Genomic DNA, 21,737 nt, shown 5'->3' with positions numbered 1-21,737 from the left:
TATATATATATATATATATATATATATATATATATATATATATACTCTTCATATAGAGTTTATAATCAACTCCTCCAATGCCTCTCCCCCCACCCACTTCCCTGCCAAATCCTACTGGACTTTTGATTGGAATTACATAAAATTTATTATAATTTATTTTTTGGGGGAATATGACTGCTTTATACTATGAAGTGTGCCCTTCTAGGAAAATATGCTGACCTCTATGGCAGGCAATTTACAAATTAGTCTCTTTTTCTCCTCATACCAACCTATGAGGTGGATATTTATTATCACTTTTTATAGATGAAGAAACTGTTAGGTTAATTTACTTGTCCACATTCATATAGGCAGAGAGTGGGTAAAATGAATATTAAAACCTAGGTCGATAGACCAACAGGTTTCCAAAATTGGTTTTCTTTCCACTCTAATATTTGTCTCCAGTGTCAGACCAGGAAAGAGATGCTGAAGGCCTGAATTAGAGTAATAACAGTGGAGGAGATGATAAGAAGCCTGACTTGAGAGATGTTTAGGACTCAGTGATTTATTGGATTTGGGATAAAGGGAGAGATAAAGTTGGGGCATATAGGGTAGTTGGATGGGTGGTAGAGACATTCACCAAGAGATACAATACAGGAGTGGAGCCAGGGTCTCTGGGGAAAGTTATGAGTTCAGTTTTGGATACATAGCTTTTGGTGTCATTCATGAAACAAAGAACAGAGGTGACTGGAAGTCTGCATGAATTGTGGTGGAAGGATAAAAGGGCAAGGGGAGATGAAGATCCTAGTAAAGGAGTTGTTTAAATTATCCCCCAGGCCACCAGACCCCTACAATTTTTTAGTGATGAGACAGGCCTCTGAATCTTCATGAGATACATCTCCCACCCTCTGGAGTGCATGTATCTTACCAAGGCCTTCAAAATACTTGCCATTTCTTGCTCATCTTGGCTGATTAATATGGTGCCATCTGTAGAATACACTAATGTGTGTTCAGATGGTCCAAGTCTCTTTAGACTATATTATGACAGAGGGAGAGAGTTAATATAGCCTTAGAGGAAAACCATAAATGCATACTATTGTCTCTTCCATGGGAGCGTGAACTGTTTCTGCTCTGTTGTCTTGATAAGATGGAAAAGAATTCATTGACCAGATCAATGGTATGTACTTTGTAGCTGAGACAGTGCTAATGTGCTCTAACAAAGATAGCATATCTGTCACGGCAGCTGCACTTACAGGTAGTATTGATGGAGTTTGTAGCAGTCCATTGTCATTCTCTAGGCTCCATATGGTTTCTTTATGAGTCAGACTGGTGAATTCAGTGGAAACATGATGAGGAATACCACCCCTGCCATTCCACCCTCTAGCACGCAAGATTGTTTTGATTTACTATCTTGGCTGAAGGGTGATGGTGGTAGAGTTTGGTCTTCCCACCATAATATGCCATGTTGTGAATGACCCTAGTTGTTGATGATGGTGGCTAAGAGGTGGAGGTGGAAGTAAATTTTGATTTTTGAAAGTAATTTTTTCTTGCAAGGCAGAGGCTTCTGTGTCATCTTCAAGCAATGTGGGATGTTAACCTTTAATACAGAGGAGTGGGCCTCTTCTGCAGGCCCAGAAAGGTCAAGAGAATCTGATATTTCAAGGCTTTTGAGTGCATTGACCCAAATGTCCCATTTCCCAGTCTCAAGGTACCATTCCTTTCTAACCAGCGTCCTTCCTCTGGCATAGTGGACTTGCCAGAGATTTTAAACTGCTCTGCAAGATACTAATTAAGTCTGGGACCTGATTCTCAGATTTTTCTGCCCTCCAGCTTCAGGGGTTAGAGTCTCTTTGATGTTGCCCAGGAGGTCCTCTGACTTTCTCACTCCTTAGCACTATTGACATTTTGAGTGTGATAAATCTTTGTTGGGGATGGTGTTGTGTTGTTTACCATTGGGTGGTTAGCAGCATTGTGTCAGAGGCCAGTAGCAACCTCGACTCCCACCCTCCCAGCTGTGGCAACCAAAAATGTCTCCAGACATTGCCAAATGTTCCCTGGTGGGGGCAAAATTGACTGTAGAGAACCAGTGCATGAGATAAAAGGTTTTTAGGGTGGAACAAACAGATATTATGTGCCTCAGCTGTCCTGATGTAATATGCCCTTCACCCCCGCCCCCCAAAACATGCTGAATCTGATTCTGTCCAAACCTTAGAGCACGCTTACATGTGTAGTGGATAATGCGGTGCACTGCCCCTGTTTCCCTTCAGGACCAAGGCACTCATTTCCCAGCAGTGAGAATGTTGGTCACTGAGGGTTCACAGCTGAAGGAAACTGCCCTCAGCTGAAGGCTGCTGCCTTGTGCAAGGTTTCACACCCTCCCTGTAGGCGCCTGCATCCAGTGACTGGCTGATGTGATGGTACAATGTCACTGCCACAATTTAGAACAACATTGAAGGGCCATCCTACTTCTAGAACTTCCCAGGGGATAGGTAGTGGCCTTTGTTGCAACTTCATTGCAGTTTGACTTCTCCCTTTGTCTAGTCCTGCTTCTTTCAATCCCACAAATGTGGTGTTCCTGAGAGCTAACCCTAATAAATAGATCTTCCACAGATCTCTCTCTTGGTGTCTATACCCAGAGAACTCAACCTAAGAAAGTTGGTCTGAGAAAGCAGACTACAAAATGGGATTTTAGAGTTGGACAGCCCACCGACCAGCTGGCAATAAGGATCCCATCGCTAGTGTTCTGATAGACTCGGGCATGTGGTGAGTAGAATTGTTAAAACTTTTTCTGGGAACTGGGATGGGATACAGGTGAAGGGAATGTGGTGGCAGGGGCAGTATCTCAAGCATTTGAGAAGTCCAAGGGATGTGAAATTATAAGGACAATGAACTTAGATGGCTGAGTGCTGTCAGTTAATTGAAAAAAGACAAGAAGTCTGATGATGAGAAATGTTAGTAGTGCTGAGGTTGAGAACCCCTGATCTAATGGCTTCAACTATTGATGATCTTTCCTTGAGTCAATAGCTCATTAGGATTTATAAATTTATCATTTCTTCCACATTTATTAGATGGAATTCTATACAAAATAGCTTTTAATGATCATCTAGGTTTACTTGCTTTCTCTAATATTTTTCATTTTAGGGTAATAGAACAACCAGCTATGAAATGAGACAGTAGGAGTAATCAGAGAAATCATTATAGTTTTCACTACAGGCCTAAATTAAGTACAGATAATTAAAAAATGGAAAAATGAGAATCAATAACATTTGATAAACAGTTACTGAGGGTAAGCAGAAGTTAGAATGACTCTTGGTTTTCTTTTTTTTTTTAAAGAATTTATTTATTTATTTACTTTTGGCTGAGTTGGGTCTTCGTTGCTGCACGCGCGCTTTCTCTAGTTGCGGCAAGTGGGGGCTACTCTTCTTTGCAGTGCGTGGGCTTCTCATTGTGGTGGCTTCTCTTGCTGGTGTGCACTGGCTCTAGGCATGCGGGATTCAGTAGTTGTGGCACACGGGCTCAGTAGTTGTGGCTCACAGACTCTAGAGCACAGGCTCAGTAGTTGTGGCGCACGAGCTTAGCTGCTCCACGGCTTGTGGGATCTTCCTGGACCAGGGCTCGAACCCCTGTCCCCTGCATTGGCAGACGGATTCTTAACCACTGTGCCACCAGGGAAGTCCGACTCTTGGTTTTCTAACTGGGTGGATAATGGTGCCAGTCATTAGATAATGGAGAACAACAAGGAGGATGAGAGATTTGGAGACACTGAGTTTGAGTTTAGCAGATTAAATATCATTCAGCAAATATTCACTTCCTCTTTCTCAGCCTCTATGAGAAAACTGCTCTTCTCTGAGCCTTTGATGGTGTGCTTGGGTGCATGGCTTGTTTTGACGGACAGAATGTGAATGAAAATGATAGCTGCCCTTTCAAAGCCTAAGCCATGAGAGGCATTGTATATTTCCACTCAGAGAAGGAGTTTCTAATGCCTGCCATGAAAATAAAAACCCCCTTCATTCTGGGTCACAGAACAAAACCCATATGGAGCAGATCTGAGCCTGACCCTCAGCTTGGAGCAGAGCTGCCTAGCCAAGCCCATTCTAGATCAGCTGAACTGCAGTCAATTTGCAGATTCATGAGCCTGAGAATCAATGTTTCTTTACCATTGAATGTATGGTAGTTTGTTTTGTGGCAATACGATGGAAACAAAAACCCTGAGGGACACACACATGAAAATACACAGTATGGATGTAGATATGCAGTTCTCAAAATGAGGAGAAGATCACAAAGGGAAAAAGAATAGAATAAAAGAAAGACCAAAGACAGAACCCTGGGAATTATTGACATACTGATAATTTGTCATTTGGACATGCTTCATTCTGAGTATTGAAGATATTTTGCTCTGTGATGATATTATCTAATTTAAAACATACATGAGGATATATATTACTATAAGAATTATCTGTATATGCTACCCAGTCACTTAGAGCTGTAATATACACATGGACTCTGGATTACCCAGATAAGATAAAATACCAATCTGTAATTTTTTTTTCTGAATAAGACACTTTCTCTCCCATGTAGGTCTTAATATTTTGATTTTAAAGGCAAATTGCTCTTGCTGCTTTTTTTTTTTTAATATTTATTTATCTTTGGCTGCATTGGGTCTTTGTTGCTGTGTGTGGGCTTTCTCTAGTTGTGGCAAGCGGCGGCTACTCTTCATTGCGGTGGACAGACTTCTCATTGTGGTGGCTTCTCTTGTTGCAGAGCACGGGCTCTAGGCACGTGGGCTTCAGTAGTTGTGGCATGTCAGCTCTAGAGCACAGGCTCGGTAGTTGTGGCAAAGGGCTTAGTTGCTCTGCAGCATGTGGGATCTTCCTGGACCAGGGCTCGAACCTGTGATCCCTGCATTGGCAGGCAGATTCTTAACCACTGCACCATTAGGGAGGCCCCGCTCTTACTTCTTTTGATTTTGCATTCCAGCTTCTTTGCTTGGCTGGATTTTGCCTCTATAACAAAACATCTCTCCAGACTTCCAGGTCAATTTCCATTAGAAACCATTCTGTATGTCAATCTTTGAGATTGATTAGTCACTTTCTATTTCTCTTTCCTCAATATTCAGTTGAGAAGATTTTATTTTTTTTGCTCTAGGCCACTGAAAAATCAATTTTGTTCTGCAAAGTTGGAGGTTCCTGTTTTATTTTAGCGTTCTCTCTTTTCCTATTCTCCCTCCTCCCCACTCCCTCTCCTCTCCTTTTCTTCTTCCTCTCTCTTCTCCTCGAACTCTTCTGCCTGAACTCCACCATTCTGCTCCTTTTTTAAATGACACTTTCTAATTCTTTGAGGTGCTAAGAAGAGGGTTAACAGTTGTTTTTGCTCTTGTGTCCCAACACAGTGATACAGTGTTTATCTTTTAAATGCTATGGTTCCTGTTAACTGCCAGAATCACAGTAGCATCACTGACCACAAAAATGCTTTCATTCTACTGGGGCCTGGAGCCTCTGCTCTAAGTCTAGGTAGAGACAGCCACAGAATTGCATGTAAACCAAACTTCATGAAGTGGTTGCTGATGCTCTCTCTCCCAACCATTTCAGAGCAACTTCCTGTTCTCATGAGGAACAAACCAGAATGAATTACTTTATGCAAACAAGAAAGGAGAAAGATAGTGTCATTTCCTTTGCTGAGATTATGACTTGACATTCCTCCACTTAGTTCAGACCTTTAACAGAAAGGGGGAAGTTCTGATAAACAGCTAGTTGTGAGGGAAGATGATGTATTTAATTTTAGAAATATCGAATTTCAGAGTCTAGTGAGTTTTGGGGGCACAGAGTCCAGTTTTGAAGTGCGTGTAATTAGTTTGGCTTTGAGCACGTTGAGTTTGAGGTTCAGGGAGACTTTCCTATGGAGATGTCCAATTGGCATCATAACAGGTAGTAAGACTACAGAAATGGAGAGCGTAGATTTAGCCTTAAATAAATATAGAAAGGAATGCAGCTAATTACAACCACACGAGATAGACGCTCTATTCCACAGGTGTGTGCCAGGTGCTCTGAGAGATCAGACGGAGGAACCAGGGGTGCAGGGGACAGAGGTCCGCACAAGTTCCAGAAAGGATCTAAGTGTGAGCGGGTCCCTGGAAGTGTTCAACGAGGAAGGCTCAGGAGCAAAAGGAAGGGCGGGAGGACATGAGAGGAGGAGTCTTTGGTATTAAGTCTCCAGTCAGACTATTAGAATGACAGTTCCTTAGAAGCTGACCCCATGTTTGATTCATCTTCATATGTCCCAGGGACTTTTCCCGGACCTTTGCCCCCAGTGGCACCCCAATAGACATTTATGTTTATTTAATTCACTCCTTTGTCTGAAAGGATTCAGTAGCTTTCCACTGATGATGAATAAATTCCAACCCCCTCTTCTGGACTCTGAAGCCCCGTATGATCTGTACCTATCTTGAACTGCTCTTCCCTTGCCCGGCTTGACTCTATGACTCATAATGTGATTGGCTATTTCTTATCCTCCAGGTTTCCATGTAAACCTTCTTTCCCCAGAGAGGTCTTGTTTGATCAGCTAATCTAAGTAGGCTCTTCATACTCATATTCGATATTTATCGAATAAACGTTGATCAGAATAACAAAATAATAATAAAAGCTAAAATTTATTGAGTGCTTATTATATGCTTAGCATTATGCTTCTTTCTTTTTTCTTTTCTTTACCTTTTTTTTTTTTGTGGTGAGAACACTTTAGATCTTCTCGTTCCAAGTATACAATACACGATTAAGTATAGTTACCATGCTGTACATTAGATCTCTAGAAATTATTCATCTTATAACTGAAAGTTTGTATGTATGTTGCATGCTTACTTTGTTATGCACATTACCTTATGTAGGCCTCATAATAAATGTAGAAGGTAAGTACTATTATTATTTCTAATTTATAGAAGAGGAAACTGAAACTTAAGAGAAGCTAAGCAAATTGGCCCAGGAAACACAACTAATGATAGAGTGACAGCTTAGAGATCAGGGTGTCTGGCTTCAGAACCTCTACTCAAACATATTTACTTAAGACTTTTAATTACTGCCTCTTGAACGTGTTTCAAAGCTCAAAGTGTCAGCAAATGATTTTCATGTATTTATTTCAGATCAGCTTTGTGCGCTGTGGATTTTTAAATAATCCAGGACATTAATCTAGAATCTTCTACTACAATTCCTACTATCATCCATGGCATCAAGTGATAGTCCTTGTTTATTAGCAAAAGGGAAAATGAACTGAATTCTCTCCTTTCTCTGCCTCTAATTCCCTTGGCCACAATTCACGTGATACCAATGGGCTCACAGTCAGTGGAGAGCTCCAAGGCAGTGCATCTCGAACATTCCTGTGCATAAGAATTACCTGGGGCTCTTATTCAAAGAGCAGTTTCTGATTCATAGGCCTGGGACAGGGTCTGCGAGTCTGCATTTCTAACAAGCTCCCAGGTGAGCCGATGCTGCTAGTTGAGGACCACACTATGAGCTGCGTGTTCTAAGGGGTGAATGTAACGTAGAATACCTAGGTTTTTCTTCTCTCCCCAACAAGGGAAATAAGTTCTATAACTGGCATCTGGGCACAGACCTTGGTATGGATATGTAATTACACTAGAATTTAATCTCCAGGAGATTAGGGTCCTTTCCTGTCCTTCTCACCAACACGTTTCCAGTTCCTGGCACAGAGTTGAGCTCAATGATTATTGAAGGAAGAGAATTGGTCCTTGCTTGGGAGAGTAGGTAAGAATTCATAGTCTTAGTCTTCCATTCCTTCCCAGTTCTGGGGTAAGTGAGTGGAGTCCATATTCCAGGAAAGTAAAAATTCTTTCCTGTATAGTTACCCACATGAAGAGAGTGAGAGGCAACCTATGTGGGAGAAGAAAAGGGAAAATGAAATCCTAAGATTTGAACTTCTACTTTGATTAACAGTCAAGTCTCTTTTGGGTTTGACTTTTCTCATTTAGGGCCATATGCAGCAGACAATTCCTTACTGCTCTGGAATGGAGGGGGTTCCTGAACACATTCATCCATTCATTCAGCATATTTGTGGGAGCATCATTCCACAGACTTGAGATACATTGGTGAATAAAGAAGACCTCTATCCTCATAGAGATTTTATTGCAGCTGGTGGAGACAAATAGTAAATTAAATAAATAAGTATATTATATGTTACAAGTTTATAAGGGCTCAGGAAAAAGGAGATGTAGAATGAGGTCGGGGAAATATGGGACTATGAGGTGGAAGCAGGTTATACTATTAAATAGGGTGGTCAGAGCAAGTCTCATTGAAAAAGTGACATTTGGGGAGAGACTTGACAGGAGTAAGGGAGTAAACCAGGCAGATCTGGGGGCATGCATGTTGCCAGACAGAGGCAACAGCTGGTATAAAGGACCTGAGGCAGTAGAGTGGCTGGAATACTCCAGGGACCACAAGGAGGTCAGTGTGTCTAGAGTGAAATAAAGGATGAGGAAAGAAAGTCATAGGAAGTGAGGTCAGAGAGGTAAGGGAGTAGGCGAAGAACTATTCAGGTAGGTCCTTGTGGGACTCGGTAAGCACTTTGGCTTATGCTCTGAGTGCAATAGGGGCCATTGTAGACTTTCGATCATAGGGTGATATGATCTGATTTGTGTTTTTAAAGTATCTCTCGGGCTTCCCTGGTGGCGCAGTGGTTGAGAGTCCGCCTGCCGATGCTGGGGACACGGGTTCGTGCCCCGGTCCGGGAAGATCCCACATGCCGCGGAGCGGCTGGGCCCGTGAGCCATGGCCGCTGAACCTGCGCGTCCGGAGGCTGTGCTCCGCAACGGGAGGGGCCATAACGGTGAGAGGCCCGCGTAACGCAAACAACAACAACAACAACAAAAACCCAATTAGATTCCAAGTAACATACACCATAAATAAGGATACTCCTTTCAGATGGCTAGATTAGAGGAATTTTGTAACACTTTAACATGGTTGATGGTTGTTTTCAAATTTTTCCTTCTCAAGGAAAACATAATTCAGGTCATTTGCGTGTCCCTGTGCCTTGTGTATAGTGATCAATAGTTATTAGATATATACAGCAGCAAATATAAATGACATAGGTTTTCCCCACCTGAGAGTATAGACATTTTTTTTTGTTTGTTTTGTTTTGTTTTATGCATGAAGATGCTCTGAATGGTTGCATAAGATAATACTTCTGGAAACACACAGGAAAAAAAATCTAAGTGTTGATTTGCGAATAAAATTAATGATTTGTCTTGATAATTTTATTTTAAATAAATCCCAGTAAACTGACCTGCTATTAAAACACAAAGTCTGTTAAAACTAGATGAGGTGTTTAATCTATACTTCCTTTTCTCAGCCAGAATAGATGTGGCAACTCTAGTTACTAGAAACTGAACATTTATCTTTGAAATAGTAACTTTTATGGTTTCATTTCTTTAGAGAAACTAATTATAGAAATTGGGTGTAAATATTTTAATCTTAGAAATCATTTTTCTGAAAAACTGTATGTATAATTATGTGAGTAATGAAAAACTAGCATGGTCAAATATTACAATTTTGCTTCTTTTATTTGATAAACAAACTTTCTTTTTAAATTTGGGAAATATTTTTTTTCTAGAAACTGAATTTCTTTGATGCAATAGACATGATCTTTAACTGTGCCAGTGAACACTCCCAAGAGAAAATGTGAAGTATCCACACCATTTTCTGTGGCTGCTCTGTCTTCCTGTGTGGATCTGAACAGTGGGACCAATGAAAGGTAACATGCTGAGATGGCCTGCGATGCCTTCTGGAACAGAATAAACAATGATTGTCAAGATGGTGTGACTTTCATGGAGGGAAATAACCTGTATTGAACATGAGAAGCTCAGGCAGTGGGATAGAGTCCTTTTTAGGTTCATTTTTAATTTTTGACTTCATTGAAGATCACTTGCAGTCATCTCAGCAGTGCAGAGTCCCTGTATTGTGGTCATTTCAATGATCTTCAGGAAAGAGGACGTACAGCACGCTATGGGTCCCTACACCCAGCTGAGTTGCTGCGTCAGCTGGAAATCCGCAAGGGTCGGGTGGGTGTGTTGATCTGGGGGATCAGTTCTGTGTCTAACTAACCCAAGTACCCAGATTCACTGTTGTAAATTAGGTCCCCAGATTTCTGAGCCCCCTTAATCTTTGATCAACGTAGTTTTCTACAAAGAGAGTAAACTTTACTGTCTCTCATGCACCTCTAACTGAGCTCAGGTCCTCCTCCCCCTGCTTGTCACCTGCTCTACTTTCCCTGTCCTGAGTTTCAGTAAATGGCCTTGCCCTCTCTCTACTTGCCCAGGCCAGAGATCTTGGGGTCATTTCTGATGACTACTTCTCCATCACCCCTACATCCAACCCATTATCAAGTCCACCATTTATATGCTTTCCATCCCTTTAGATACTTTCCCCTCAGGGTCCTTTTTCCCCTGCTCTTCTGCTGCACTCTTTTATTTATTTATTTATTTACTTACTTACTTAATTCTGGCTGAGTTGGGTCTTTGTTGCTGTGCACGGGTTTCCTCTAGTTGAGGTGAGCGGGGGGCTACTCTTCGTTGCGGTGCATGGGTTTCTCATTGTGGTGGCTTCTCTTGTTTCAGAGCACAGGCTCTAGGCACACAGGCTTCAGTAGTTGTGGCACGCAGGCTCAGTAGCTGTGGCTCAGGGGCTCTAGAGCACAGGCTCAGTAGTTGTGGTGCGTGGGCTAAGTTGCTCCGTGGTATGTGGGATCTTCCTTGTCCAGGGCTCGAACCCCTGCCCCCTGCATTGGCAGGTAGATTCTTAACCACTGCACCACCAGGGAAGTCCTTCTCCTGCACTCTTGAACTCCAGCAAGCCATTCATCACCCTGCTATTGAAACATTCTTTTAAAATCACACACCTGTTTGTGCCACTCACTCCTTTATTATGGCTTTTCACTGAGAGTTTAGCTTCAAATTCTTAACACAGCTTACCTACTGCTCAAGTCTCCAGCTCCCTGTGTAGCTACACTATCACCCTCCAGCCCCAGGTGAATCTCCCAGGCTCTCTGCTCCAAGCAGTACCTGATGGTTATCAATTCCTTAAATATGACAGATAACAGTTTCTCACTGCCTCCAGGCCTCCCTTTACCTGGAAATTATCAACCATTACTCCCTCCCCCTCAGCTTCACACACATACACTCTCAGCTTAAATAACTCCCATTTGCTATTTAGGGCTCAGCTTAAACATCACTTTCTTCAGGAAGGCCTTCTCTGATTCCTCAGACTGTTAGGCCCCCTAGTTATTAGCTCCTCTAGTCCCCAGTATTTGCACATTAGAACTTTCTGAATTGTGTTTGTGTATTTAGACTGTATCTTCTCCACTGGACTGTATACTCCATAAAGGGGAGTTCCTTTTCTTTTCACTGCTGTGGACCCAGTGCCTGGGGTTGTGCCTGACACATAGGAGGAACCAAAAAAACATCTTCTGCTTAATGCTGACACCCTGTATCTGGATGGTTTGCCAGCAAGTAGCAGCATTCCCAGACTCAAATGTCCCTTTAAAATACGGTTTGTAATTCTTTCACGTATTAGAAAGTTCAGAGTCAGGGCAGACTTCAGACTTGTTTTGATTTAGCAGCCCAAATGGGTCGTAAGTGACCTCTCCACTCTGCTTCCTATCTTGTGGGGCTTCTTCTTGGGTCACTTGCCATGTGTGGTTGTCAGATACTTCCCAGAGTCTGCCTCGCTGCTCAGCCAGGCTGAGAAGGAAGTGACCACAATCATGGACACTTTACAGGGAACCCAGGCTTGGGACCTCCAGAGCAGAAATAGATCCAAATGTTGACCATGGCGCTCCCTGCCTCCTGTGCTGCTAATTCAACTATGGTTTCAAAGACCGCCCCCCCGACAAGATTCCATAAAAACTAGCACTTAGATGTTGTCCTTTATCTTTTAAATAAAGTGTTGACCATCACTTTCTCAGTTCAGTGAGGGCTTTCTCAGACCTCCTTTAAAAAAACCCCCAAAACAAAAAAACCCAAGCTAATAGATACAGAGAACAGATTTGTGGTTGCCAGAGGGGTCGGGGTCGGGGGGATAGAGAATGGATGAAATAGGTGAAGGGGAGTCACAAAGTTCAAAATTCCCTGTTATCAAATAAATAATTCATGGAGATCATTTCACAGTACATACAAGTATCAAATCATTGTGTTGTATACCTGAAACCAATATAATATTGTATGTCAATTATACCTCAATAAAAATAATTAAAATTTTAAAAGTGAAAGAAAATGAGTGTGACAGCAAAATCGCCCCTCAGGCTGCTCCCATTCTTCCCAAGGATTCAAATTCAAGCACTTTCGAGAAACTTCTCTTTTCAAGGAGAGCTATTAATGGACTGCTCGTTTATAAACAGGCCTCCTACACGTTGGAAAAGGGGAGACGGAGGAAAGAGACAGACCACTCCAGGTTGGTAGGCGGTAGGTTTAATTTAATAAGCAAGGGAACTTGCAAGACTTGTCTTGGACGGCTGCAACTGAGAAGCTCTCTCGCCTCCCTGCTAGGTACTATAAAAGTTTATGAGGCCTTAATGAGGTGCAGCCACGTATTCAATCCAGATGGTCTCAATAACACCTTACCCTTTCAAGGCTGCGTCCTTGAAAACGGTTCCAGCTGTGGGAACTGTGGGCGGATATAGGTTGCAAGGGCAGGGGAGGGGGTGAGAAGCCTTTGACTGCCCGGATCTACTTTCCAGATCAGCCGATGGTTAAGTCCCCTCCGTGACCTTCTCCGTCACTGGCCTGCTTCACCTTTCCTGAAAGAGGTACGGAGGCTTCCTGAATGTTTGGCTGCTCTAGACACTTAAAATACTATGGTGTGTTCGTTTTAGAATCATACGGAGATGCTTAGGTTCTAAATCGAAATAAGCAGTACTTAGCATTTATTTTCTCCTTTAGGTAAATTCAAAATACGTTGAATTTAAGTATACTGAGTTTAAGCGTCATGTTTTAAGTTAGAAGAGACTTAATGCTCTTCCAAGAGTCTGTTGGAACCAATAGTTAACGAACGTACAGATCCTTTACTTCGGCAAAACATTTAAATTAAAAAGTTGTATATGAGGTGAGAAAGGGGGGTGGGGAGATCTCAATAGTAAATCAGCAGTTGGCTTTAGGGATAAAAAAAGTGGCAAGTACTGTGTCTAAGACTTAATTCTCATTGAATGACTTACTCTCAGACAATAACATAGTCGAGTAAATGAAGATCCTTGCTTGGTGGATTATCGGAAAAAAAAAATTCCTGGCCAGAAATATGGGAATCAGGTTCTGAATATGTCTATAATTAGAGCTCATTCTCTCTGACTTGTCAGTTTTTAAATTTTCCTGCTTATAACTCGATTAGACTGCATTTTCTTTTTTACCTGTGTTTATTTTGTTGTTTTTAAAACAATTCAGCACTTTAAAGATATTGGGGAAATTTGTTTCTTCTCAAGTAAAAGTTTTCTCTCCGAGTGGGAGGAAGAGGCGGGGGTCACCATGGGTATTCCCTGCTCTACTGATTTCTGAGTGAGAAGGCACCTGCTTCAGCTGACAGGCTGAAAACAAAGTAAACTGCTGGAGCTTTTTCTTTTGATCGCTCCCATTATGAAGTGTTTCCCCACCTCATTTGCTGAGCATTGATTTCCACTGCAGATAGAAGATATCTGAGTGTGTCACTCTTTCCCTCTATTTGTCAACTTTTACTTTTTGTTTAATCAGGCAACCCCATGGGGGTGGAATCTTATTCATTGTTCCAAGTAGTGCGTAATCAGATAACTTGAGAATGTTTGCAGAGTCCTTGGTGATTAAAATAACTGGGGCTCCTTAGCTGCAGATCTGATGGGTATTTTTCATGTTAGTTTTGCAGGTTGAGCTGTCTCCTCTTTGTGAGGTTGAAAGGTGGAGGTGCGGGGGAGAAGAGATGAGAAAATTGCTTTTTTATTTTCTGCTAACCTAGCCTTTAAAAGATAGCTGCAGAGTGCCTGAGAGGGTATTCTGGCTTTGAAGTCTGTGCCTCTCCCCACATGCATACTCATTGATTCTGGGACTCATTGATTCAGCAGGTGGGACTGGCTGATTGGGGTAACTTCTTTGTTTATAGTTGCTCTTTGTATCCCCCTCCTGAAACTTCAACCTCAACAGCTGGGGCTGCATTTTCCCAATAGACAAGCTTCATTCTGTAGTGAAGAGTATTTGAGTACTTTTCCCTTCAGGTTGAAGGATAAAATGAAAGGATAAAAAAAGGCAAACCTGTTTCATTTAGTAGAGAACTATCCTTCTTTTACACTCGACACCCAAGCCTTGAAGACTGATAGGATAGAGTAAAATTGCTCTGTATAATTGAACAAAATTCATTCTGAAACAGGTTAATAGCTTTTAAGAGAGAAATTGGTTTACATAGTTCATGTGCTCCTGCATTTTCACCCTAGCAATCAGAGTGATATTTTAAAAACATAAATTAGATCACACCATTCACCTGTATTAAATCCTTCCATAACTTTCCAATGCTCTAAAGTTAAAAATCCACTCTTGCCCATGGCCTTCCTGACCAATATCTTCTGACCCCTTTTTACCTCCCCATGCTAGCTTCCTCAGCATCCACTATGTTTCAGTCAAACTGGCCCCTTCATTTCCTGGAACCATCACCCTCTCTTACCTCAGGGCCCTTGCACACACCGTTTCTTCTACTTGAAATGCTTCTCCTGTGGACTCTTTACACGGCTGTTTCTTTTCACCCTTTGGCTCTTAGGCTGTTTTCTCTTCCACAGCCACACTAATGAGGTCCCTCTATTGTTTACTACTACTGCATCCTGTTCATGTACTTATCAATTTGCTTATTTGCTCGGGCATTGTCAGTCTCTCCCTATTGTACCACAAGGGCTATGCCTATTCGTTTTTCTTTCTTTTTTTTTTTTTGAGATGGACAGATGATCTAGAAGAAATAATTCATTATAGATTATTTATTTACATAAAACGAGGAAAGACTTTAAATGTTCAGTATGATGACTTTGACAATTATGTATGCCCATGTAACCACCACTCATAATAAGATGGTGTCTTTTCATTATCCATGAAAGTTCCCTCCATGCTCCTCTCTCGTTAGTTCTTCACCAAAGGTAACCATTTTCTGATCTACATGACTATTTTTTAGTAACATATTTTAGTTCAGTTTTGCCTATTCTTGGCCTTCTTTTAACGTAATGCCTATGAGATTCATTCATGTTGCTACAGATATCAGTTCACTCCTTCTATTGCTGACTAACATTCTACTGTATGAAGATACTAAAAGTTGTTTCTCCATTTTCTTGTTGATGGCATTGAGTTGTTTCCAGATTTTGGAATAAGGCTGTTATGAACATTCTCGTACAAGTATTTTTATGCTCATATGTATTCGTTTCTCTTGGGCAAGTACCTCGAAGGGGAATTCCTGAGTCACAGGGTAGATGTATATTTAACCTTCTAAAAAGTGACCAAAAAGTTGTCCATGTTTTATTTACTAAAATATACCTGATTTCTATTTCAGGGCTTGACACACAGTAGCTATTTATTATCTCTTTTTTGAAGGATTTAATGTTCTTTTCCCTGTTCTGAATGCCTGAGAGCCATCTGTCAATTACTCAAGGATGGCATTTTTATTGAGGAATTATGACTCTAAGATGCAACTCAAATCGTTGTGATAAATAGACTTCAGCAAACACAATATGCAAGGGCAATTTTGAAATTAAGCCTCAGCCTTAGCATTTTGATTTGTTTTGCCTTTTTTCCCCTTCTTTTTTTGTTTTTTTTCAGTTGACGACTACTCCCTAAGCAGAAAATCATTCCTACGCTTTGCTACCATAAGTCAAGCCCTTATGTGGGTTGTGATTATGGTTTTTCCTCTCAAGAGGTCAGGGTACTTTCAAAGGAGAGCTCAGTCATTTAGCATCTGTTGGGAAACTGATGCCTAAAATAGTTTAGGGTCTTCAGAGGGTCAAGGGCAGAATTGAAGTTACAGCCCTCAGCTCTCTTTATTCTTTATCAGGAACTCACTAAGAAAACTTGTTTCTTCTTCTCAATAACAGTGGGTCAGGCCAAGGTCCACATTTAGTGCGTGGAGAGAATGGGTGCTTCATTTAGAGTGAAATCTCAAGGAATCTCATGCCTGATTTGAAGTGACCCAAATAGGTTCACACTTCTCTCTCAGAACCTTTATTCCTTTGACTTTTCTGGAAGCTTGGGAAGCCTCTGGGAGGTTACATGAGTAGGTGAGTGAACCTGGGCTATGGGGGGATGGGAGTGAGGATGGGAGAGGGAGGAACAGTATAGTGGGTGGGTGGCAATTACTTTGATTTAAAAAATCAGATGCTGCTTTCAAGAGTAACTCCTTATAAGACAGAGCCTTTCTGCAGTTCATGAGTATTTGCATAACAGCTCATTAATGCTTGGGAGAACTGAATCACTGGAATGTCATGGGGGCAGTTTATTTCTATCAAGACTGGTGGAATCTTTCTGTGGTAGGCCTGGCCTGCTGAGCCCCCATAACATAACAACTTCCATCATCCGGTACAGAAGCGCCTTCGTTTCTGGCAGTTGATTAGAGGTTGTAGAGCTCATGAACACTGACTCAGAATGCATCCAGAAGTTACATGAGGGAAGTAAAGTCCCTATTAAAAAAATCTTCCTTTCCCCAGGATAAGAGAGAACTCGGAAAATATCTAGATGGAAGGACTTAAAATATTTCTTCGAAACCATTTTTCATAATTCTCATCTTTCCTGCTTCAAAAAATGTTTTATGTCAACTTATAATTAAAAAAAGACCTTACAGCATAGGTCAGCTAAAACAGCACAGCAAACTATTTTAAGGGAAGGGAGGTAATTTTACACCAAAACTGGGATGATATTGTCAGTAAAATCAGATATTAAATTTGGTTCTGATCTTCTTAGCAGCCTTAGCAAAACAAGAACAACTAAAAAACAGACATAGTTCTTGTTATTTGATAAAGGGAATCATAAAAATCCATTTGGAGTATTTTTTTTTTTGGTATTGAATTCCTAAGAGAAATTAACTTAGTGGGTTTCTTTATAAAGGATAATGAATAAAGAAATGGGCATGTCTGCAGAAATGTCCTGAGTAAATGTCTCTTACATTCAAGATCCTTCAGAATCCAAGGGCATAATATTAAGTTGTGCTCACTTAAGGAACCTGTATGGAGTCCTAACCTAGTATGTTTTGTTTAAAGATTATTTAATTTGACACAGAATTAGAGTATTGAGAGTTTATTGCTGGAGTTCTTACCTTTCTTATGCTATAGACCTATTTTTAAAGTACTGTTTTATATACATGAAATGAAGTACATAGGATTATAATGAAATCAATTATATTGAAGTACAGATTGATATGTTCAAAAAATTGTGATGCATTAATATTAAGTAACACAATATATCAACATGTCAACAAACTACTGTAGTTTAATATAGTGATGAATATAAACACTATTTCAACATTTGTCCAACTGTAATATGATAAGAAAAATCTGTGATCTCTATTAATAGTCACAGATACTGCTAATATTACTGTGGCTTATTTCCTACATTCATGAAAGATATGTTAAATACCAGTTCAAAGTTAGTGAAAATCAAGATGCATTTTTTTTTTCTCATCCAAGTTCATGAATCCCCTGTATTCTATCTACGGGCTCCTTGGGATCTAAGGACACCATGTTAATGACCAATGACTTAGAAGAATTGAAAATAGGGAAAGTACTCATCTTCATTTGTTTTTGTCAGGAGCTTAATGAGTCAATCCAAGATTGATTGAGTGACTTAAGTAAAGATATTCTTTGTAAATGAAGGGAGATCCATTATCTTTAGAAAATGAGAAACAAAGTTGATGTTATATTATGAAAGCATTTTTCAGTCTTCTGTTTGATTTTCTTTGATGTCTTTATTTTTAATTATTTCCTGAACAGCTCTTTAACAACAATGAAAACTATTTTATCTAATTTTCTTATGTCCTGGCAAAAGATAGATGTTAGAATAAATAAAAGAATGAATGAACAAATTTGTTCTTGATATTTTTGTTCTCTAGCTTCAATTCTTTCAGTAAATCTCTGAGCTGCTAACAAGTATTGTAATAAATAAAATGTATTAGATGGAATTTCCTTTCGTTTTACCTCTCAATTTATTGGCTTGTGGAGATTCCAAAGCTTTTATCAGTGGAAAAAGAAAGGAGAAATCATGGATCTGAAAGATAAGGAAGTTGTGTCATCAGTACCGGACTCATGGACAATTCTTGAATTTAAGAAGGACACCAACAGATGACAGTCTGGTACTCAGAAAATCAAGCGGAGTGAGGCCTTTTTTCTGCTTACCCTTTCTTCTTCACCCTTTCTTCTGCTTTTCCATGATTCATAGCTGAGAATGCAAAGACAGAGGGGAAGGAAACAAAGGGGAAAGCAGAAAGGGTGGTGAGAAGGAAGAGTGGGAGGAGAAAAAGGAAAGTAATCTCTATTTGTGCTGAACATTCACTGTCAAGCCATCATTCATGGACCACTTGGAGCTGTTTTGTGTATATCTGTGGAGTGGTGGGGTTTCTAGAATGGGTTATTGTAAAGTATGGACCAAGGACCATCTGTGGTATTTGTTTCAAGTACAGTCTTCTGGGCGTCTCTCCCAACCTACTCCGTCAAAATCCCTGTGGGACTCAGGACTGTACATTTTAGCTAGCTTTCCAAGTGGTTCTAATGCCCCTTAAAGTTGGAGAACCACTGATTTTGATGAGAGAGCAAAACTTGCTTGACCTTTGCTAAGGCAAGGTAAATCTAATTCCATTCCCCCCACGCTAGAAAGAAAATCTGCTGTTTCACTCACAAATATACTTAATGCACTGGAATTCAGGAATTTTAACATTTGGCCAAGCAATAGGTTAAATGTTTTCTTCCTTTCAGGCAATTATTAGCAAGGAAGCATGGTAGGCAGCACTCCTGAGTTAATTTGCAGGGGCCTCATGCTCTTCTCTTCAACTTAAAAGAAAGAGAATGGGTAGAAGCAAGCTCTCCTGCTCATCCTGAGAATGTGAGTGTGTTGGGGGAGCTTTTTATCCACGGCTATATGCCATGTCATTTATGTTATCCAGAGAGAAAGAACTATAAAACCAACTCCCAAATAATTTATATTGGCTTTCAAAAAGCAAGGTCTCTATGATATTGCCTTTTATTTTGTCAGCAAAATTTACTTTGGCCATGGTAAAAATCCATTTTTCCATTTTATGAAGATGTTCTGTGAAGCTTGAGTTAAGCAGTGCAAAACAGTTTCACTCACCTAGATATTTTCTAGAGCACTTTTCCATGCTATTTTTCAGTCCATGATACTTCTGTTAATTCCCAGGTCATACCAAACTACACTGAAAGATCCCTCCCTATCCAGCCATCTCTCTAGTCATATTCCACACACCATGATCAGAAATGAAGCTTCCTTAAATGTAAACATAAAAGTAAAACAAAATTAGATAGATATGACTCTATTTGAACACGCAATGAAATTCATTAGATAGAGGTAAACTAAAAACCTCGCCCTAATAATAAAATAAAAATTTAAAAACACAACAGTAGACTTTGAAATTTTATTTTGAAGCCAAAATAATTGATGGCTTTAGAGTTCCTCTTTGGTCTCCCTTTTACCTACAAAGTCAACATTTAAAACCACACAGGGCTGAACTTTTTCACCACCATTCAGCTTATCTTCTAGACACGTGGTATGAATTTGTCACATGAAAAGCATTTCATTTGACATTTCAACAATTTAAAAACTGTCTATAGAGCATTTAATTCAGGCACTGACCATTTTCTTGGAACCATTGGGATTTAAAGGGATGAGGCCTAAATACTAGAGAAACCATCTGTTTCAGAATGATGATAATTCCTTTCTATCAGTCATCTGAATGGTCTGCTTTCCTGTTTTTACAGGTTAGACTCTTCGTCCTAAGAATTAGTCAATTTATATTATCCTTAAACCTTTGTCATTTTTTTGGACTTAATGTTGTAGCATCACTTCAAAGTATAGTGTCTTGAAGTATGACTTACCAATTTGACATTTGTAAACTGGCTGGAAGAGACTTTGAGAAGTATAACAGCATCCATCCTCTTACACACACTGCCTCAGTGATGATGCATAGATGGGTATCAGTTCATATTTTAATAAATCCCCAGAAACTGATCCCCAGAAACATCACTCCTAGTTGCTTATGTTATTTCATGATATTCAAGGTTTCTTTGATAAGTTCCTTCATTTATCAATTGCCTTTTAACCATGCAAAACTGAAGAAAGTCTGTCTTAAATGGCTGTTGACTGGCTTCCCCTTTTTTCTTATCTCCATAGACTGCCAGTTCTCTGCTGATCTGGATTTGGTTGGTCTAGAATTGAAAGATTACTAAGGACAACTGCATATCAGTTCAGTGGAGGATAACACTTAGATATTTTACGCTTTTGTGGGAGAAGGCTGTGGAGGGAAGTTAGAAAGAGCAGTTTTATATTGCTGACCCAAATGTGGTTCCAGGGGCTGCTGCTCTGTTGACCTGAACAAGGGAGGTGGTCTTCTCCTTTTTGTACTGGTTAGACTGTACTTGGAGCTCACATTTGTTTCAGTAAGTCCCATGTGGGAGTGTCCTGGACAAACTGGCATGTCCAGTGGAGAATGATCAGGATACATGATGAGATTTGGAACCCGTAGGTAGGTAGAGTGTTTAAAAGAACTAGAGGGTATAGCCTGGAGAAGAGTAGAGTAATGGGAGACATTATAGGCCTCTTCAAGTAACTAAAGGACTGTGATGTAAGAAGGTTTAGTTTTGCCCCCATGTAACCCCAGAAACAAAACTAAGGCTCACAAGGGGAAGTTGCAAGGAGTCAGATTTCTCTTCAGTGTAAGGAAGAATTTTTTTTAACCAGCTCGAAGTCTCTGTATACAGAATATTTTGCTTTGGGATGTAATAAGTTCCCCATCCCTGAGAGTATACAAGCACAAACAGGACAGAAATTAAGAGTTATGTTATAGAATAGACTCCAGCAAGGAAGGTTTGATCAGTTGACCTTAAGTTCTTTTCTAAACCTTCAGATTATATTTTAGGAAATTCAGTCTTGTAATCTGATTTATAGAAATTTGCCAAAACTGATAAAAAGAAGCAAGGCATGGTGGGAAAAAGGTGGGTTTAGGTTCTGCTCTTGGTCTTGAATATATTAGGGTTGTGACCATAGGCATGTCACTTTAACCTCTGGGTCTTCATTTCTTTAACTGGAAAATAAGGGTTTTGTGATTTTAAGGAGTCCACCCTTATCTTGCTCTTCTATTTGAGGTCTGCCTCCATAGTACCACTTCTTCATGGCTCATCTAGGGGCTTAGAGGCTCAGCAGTGACCTCTCCTGATGGACTCCTCTGTGTGCCTCCAGGGAGACACCTGGGCAGTGCGTCTAAAACAAAATCCAGTTGCTACTTCACCAGAGTAGGGCTCTGGAAAGAGGTAGAGTCAGAACAGTCCTGAAGGTCATCTGGCAGACACGGACTACATCCAGGGTTTGTCGCAAAAGTTACAGTTAGAGTCAACTGACTTGCCCATGATTCAGCATTTGAACTTCTTAATATACTGCAGTAACTGTTCTTATAGAGTATCACTTAGCCTACTGAGGGTTAAGTTACTGATTTGTAGACTTTGGGATTTACTCCAGAGAGCCATATAAAAACCCCTAAGAGGCATTATTTCTTTCCCTCTTGGCATAA

At 40.4% G+C, this 21,737-nt stretch overlaps 1 protein-coding gene and 1 long non-coding RNA gene across 2 annotated transcripts in view; both read left to right on the top strand.

The window, feature by feature from the left end:
* Window positions 1-8,661, top strand: part of FASLG (Fas ligand) — a 28,935-nt gene extending 20,274 nt beyond the window's left edge. Inside the window, exon 5 of the transcript XR_003794656.1 lies at window positions 8,626-8,661. The gene's annotated coding sequence lies outside the window, so the exon portion shown is untranslated. The remainder of the gene's footprint in view (window positions 1-8,625) is intronic.
* Window positions 8,662-9,588: 927 nt separating this feature from the next.
* The window catches only part of LOC114900035, a 290,176-nt gene continuing 278,027 nt past the window's right edge, over window positions 9,589-21,737 (top strand). Inside the window, exons 1-2 of the long non-coding RNA XR_003794677.1 lie at window positions 9,589-9,729; window positions 12,370-12,422. This is a non-coding gene — a long non-coding RNA (uncharacterized LOC114900035). The remainder of the gene's footprint in view (window positions 9,730-12,369; window positions 12,423-21,737) is intronic.

The sequence above is a fragment of the Monodon monoceros genome, unplaced genomic scaffold, assembly GCF_005190385.1.
Source record: "Monodon monoceros isolate NGI ecotype Baffin Bay Population unplaced genomic scaffold, NGI_Narwhal_1 Super_Scaffold_18, whole genome shotgun sequence".
Lineage (NCBI taxonomy): Eukaryota > Metazoa > Chordata > Mammalia > Artiodactyla > Monodontidae > Monodon > Monodon monoceros.
The sequence above is the reverse complement of the archived record's forward strand: the minus strand, read 5'-3'. Positions and strand labels throughout refer to the sequence as shown.